Here is a 4,509-nt window from a genome sequence, read left to right on the forward strand (position 1 = left end):
AGAATGTCACTTCAATCATATCCCACATGAATCACAAAAAATATTATTTCATTATGTATATTTACAGCTTTCGTGTAACACATTAATGAAATGGTCGTTAAAAAGTAAAATGAACTTAATTATTGTTGATGTATACATGTACATCAGTACAAATATTCAAGATTGAGGTCGTCTTTTTTTAGAATTTGAATATGACATCTTCATGTATATATCGTGTAGTCCGGGATTTTATTTAAGATGCTAAAAGTTTCGACCTTCCAACCTTATAAACCTCATAAAAGGAAATACATTTCTCACCTTTCTGTTTCTTTCTGCAGGAATTGTAAAGAAGTATAACGCATATAACTATAACAAAGACAGCAGTTACCAGCACTGCAATATATGCTGCTATTTCTAAATTGAAAAAAACAATTGTAATCAGTTGGTGTACTAAAATTCTGGTCAAATTATAAAACATATAAATTTCGATAAATTTCACGCATTGAAAAATATATACCAAGATTGTCTTTATCCATTTCAAGAGTATTTTCCAAGGCTAAATTGAAATCTACAAACAAGTAAAAACGTCATTGCAACAATACAATATTTTGACTCTTCAAAAGGAGACAGAACAATTAATTCATGTCTATTTTCCGATGCAAAATAAACATTAGATTTCAGAATACAGAAAAAACCCAGTTAAGTCATGTCTATGGTAAGTTGGGGGTATATCTAGGCTGTATACAAATGTAGGGGAAAAGGACCTGTTATCGAAACCTATCACACCCTGGCGGGTGTAGAGTGAAGTGGAGAAGGGGGATGGTTTTCATTAGACTGAATTGCCAATATGATATTAGTAAGTTAAGAAAACCGAAAACGAGGCTCACTTTCAAAATATTTTTGGATGAATTATTGTTAATGATCTTCTAGTTTAGATTTCATTACCTTGTAAAAGATTTTAGAGATAAAAGAAAGGTTCGAGACAGGACGTTAGTTCTTTAGCACCTCTTTGTCTGTTCCCTACTTTTTCAGAAGAGGATGAACAACGGCGTTTCTCAGTGATGTGGGGGCAGTTAATTCTAAGATAGATTTTATGATGGTCGTGTCTGTTGGAAGAATGTTATCAATACAGAACTTCAAAACAGATGTTGGAATCGGGTCTAATTTGCACAATTTTCGTGGAGAAGCCATAACGATCTTCCGAATTTTTAATTCTGATGCTGATCTAAAGCAAAATAGAGGTTTCACCTTTAAATTAGGTGTCTGCTCTTAAAACCCCCACATGTTTTTGTTTTTTTTTGTATTTAAGACAGAGAGTGTCTCTGAAAAAAAAACCACCCTAATTTGTCAAAAGTAATCCTAATTCGTCAATACAATTAAATTATTCGTCTGAACAAATTATAATTCGTCAGTACTACATGTAATAACTTGGTAGTCCGAACAAATGGTAATTCGTCTTTACAAATCGTATCCGTCCCTAACAATAAATTATTCGCCCGAACGGATAAGATTTATTTATTTTTGCTTTTATTTACTGATAATAAGTACTTTTTTATCAATCATATCTAACATGATGTGATGTGGTGTACAATTTAATGACTGTTATTGATTTTGAGATCACTTTCTTGTATTGATATGTTGCTGTTGAATTATTGGACCATGTCATCTGAAGCTCACTGTAGAAAAAAACTACTTTATGAGATAATGGTCATTAAGGATTTTTTTGGAAAATTGCAGAAAATTCCCTTTATAATTTACACTGTGATTAAGATTTTCTTTACTGTAAAAATAATACAAATGGTTTAACTCCATTAAAACCGAAAGGAAGATTAAGAACGGAAGTGGCACCAAATAGATACAAAGCATTGAGTTTTCATTGACAGCTTTTAGTGTGTGCCATCCATTATCTTTTTAAATGAAAACGTGAAATAAAACCAATAGAAAATATGCAAAATTATGAATAAAATATAAACTTTAAATACTCAAGTTCTGCAAAAAGTACTTCATCAAAAACAAAATTTGAGAAAATAAAAATGTCTGAATTTCATCTGTTTCGCTGTTTATAAATATCCAACAGTTGAGCTTTAAGAAGAATGTGCTGTACAAATATCGTGGCACATAGTGTAGAAACAAACAATGTTTCTGTTTTGAATTTAACGAACCTTCCATATCCACCATCAAACAAAGTCAATTACCTTTTCATCCCCCTATATAAGATTAATTGGTTTATCGGTCAAAGGGACTAAATAAACTAAACGTCTTAAACAAGTTGATAAGATATCTGTTTTAACCGAGGTTTACAATGTTAGATAATGGGACGCGAACATCAACGGGCAATGTGTCATCCCATACATTTAATTTTTAAAAAAAAACGGTTTTTTTTAAAAATTTAATACGTTGAAAACGATCAATAATAAATTAGATTTTTTAAGGTGTCAACCATTTATACGGGTTAATTTCTAAAGAAAGGAAATGAAGTAAAATAAGATTAAGGCAAATGTAATTATGAGAAGCACATTCTTTAACAAATGAATATTTGAACAACAAAAAAAACCCCAGAGAACAACTGCAAAAAAGCAATTCATTTTAAAAGCATTTTGTTAACATTACTTTTAATATTACATTAAAAATAATTTTAGCATAACCAAAAAACTAGATAAAATTATCCGTACGTTACCTGTTAGACTGATCAGACGATAGCATGTGACACTTTGCTGTGTAAATATCGAAGTCCGACACTATATATACATATATGTGATTAAAGGTCACAAAGAAAACCATCACAGGAGCTTTCCACAGGTAATCTTAATTTTTTCCCCATATTTTAATAACCTAAGAACAATACTGTCCATATTAAAAACACGTTTTGTAAATACATTTTTAAAAAAATTTCATCCGTTATTTTATTTTCTTTAGAGTTCATTAAGATATGTGACGTTCACTGTTTTATCGGTGACAACAATACAAATAAAATTTGTGACGTGAATGTTAATTTAACTACTGTCATAAGTTTACATCAGAAGAAAAGTAAAACTGGCTATGATTTCTTAATTACACGTACAATTATTAAACAATTAAATATAAAAAAGTGCATCGTTTCTGTTTTTTATATTAGGAGTTGAATATTACTTCAAGGTGAGAAAAAGTCAATCAAAAGGTCCTTTGGTATATTTGAACTAAAGGCGTTATAAAGCATTTCATAAAGGGTTTGTAACAAGAGCAAAATTCTACTCACATACACAGGGAAAAGTGGCTCGCATAATTTTCATGCAATTTCCTCTTCGCATGAAAATCATGCGCTAATCACGCGAAAATCAGATGAAAAGTTTCCCATGTGAATATCATGCGAATATGTTTGCATGATATTCGCATACAAAATGTACAATTTGCATGCGAATAATTTTTCGTATGTTTTTCATGCGATTAGATATTTGTGTAAAATTCATATAAAATTCAAACAAAATTCACCTGAAAAGTCCATGTTTTTTATACAAAATTTTGATTATGACAAATCAGTCTGTAACACTTTAAAAACATTCTTTTATTCATATGTTGACATACTAGCGTCTTTTTTTGTAAAAAAAAAATTGACATTAAGGTAACTAAACAACTTCTACATGTGTTAGAATTAATACATTTATAAATAAAAATTAGAATAGAGTATACATTTTATCAAAATATACATGTTTTTAATACTTTTAAAGTCTTTGTTCATGTAAACATCTAAAACTTTGCCTTTACTATAGTCATTCACACCCACTGAGAGTTATATCTCTCTTCTTAGAAGGTCAGTAAACATTAAGATTGTATTACATGTGTGATACTGTGCTGATTACATTGGTCATTATTTAGGATACATACTTTAAGTCTTATGTTTTTAAGATGAAATTTAAAAGTTTGCGTGTACCAAACCTGTAAGTGAATTACATATAGGAAAATTTCCAGCTATATATTCAAACATAAAATTAATTATTTCTATGCTAGACAATGAAAATGTAAAAAAAAAATGAACAGCATATCAAAATATCAGCATAATGTAACCCCCCCCCCCCCCCCCCAATGAAAATTCACTGAAAATTCTTAACACTGTGATACAAGTTTCAGTGTGTACCAATGTTATTGGACTGATGTTGGTGTGATCACTATGGTGTCTTTATCATGTGCCTTTATCTTCCTTCTTCTGTAGCATATCTCTTTATCCCTCTCCATTTTTAAATATCTTTGTCAACCTTGTGTATATGCATGACAAAATATAATTCATAATGCAACTTAAATAAAACAAACAAGAAGAAGGCTCACATAGGCATTGCCTATTGCCAAATCCATTTATGTAAATTAATGTATATTTGCATAATAAAATATGTTCAAATCAAATGAAAACAAACAAAGGTACATATATTGAGTACATGTGTAACAGCATAAAGCACAAGATTTATACACTCAGATACAATTTAAAAAAAAAAAAACAATCATAATGTATCTCTGTATTGAAGTAACTTACAGTATGTTTTATCGATCAAAAGCAAATGA

At 29.8% G+C, this 4,509-nt stretch overlaps 1 long non-coding RNA gene across 1 annotated transcript; it reads right to left on the reverse strand.

The window, feature by feature from the left end:
• Nucleotides 1–297: 297 nt before the first annotated feature.
• LOC136273715 (uncharacterized) lies at nucleotides 298–2,695 on the reverse strand. The gene is made up of 3 exons (XR_010711942.1): nucleotides 2,657–2,695; nucleotides 497–547; nucleotides 298–393 (listed from the first exon to the last, which is right to left on the reverse strand). It is a non-coding gene; the product is annotated as an uncharacterized lncRNA (long non-coding RNA).
• Between the last annotated feature and the right edge of the window lie 1,814 nt (nucleotides 2,696–4,509).

This window comes from Magallana gigas, chromosome 1 (assembly GCF_963853765.1).
Source record: "Magallana gigas chromosome 1, xbMagGiga1.1, whole genome shotgun sequence".
Lineage (NCBI taxonomy): Eukaryota > Metazoa > Mollusca > Bivalvia > Ostreida > Ostreidae > Magallana > Magallana gigas.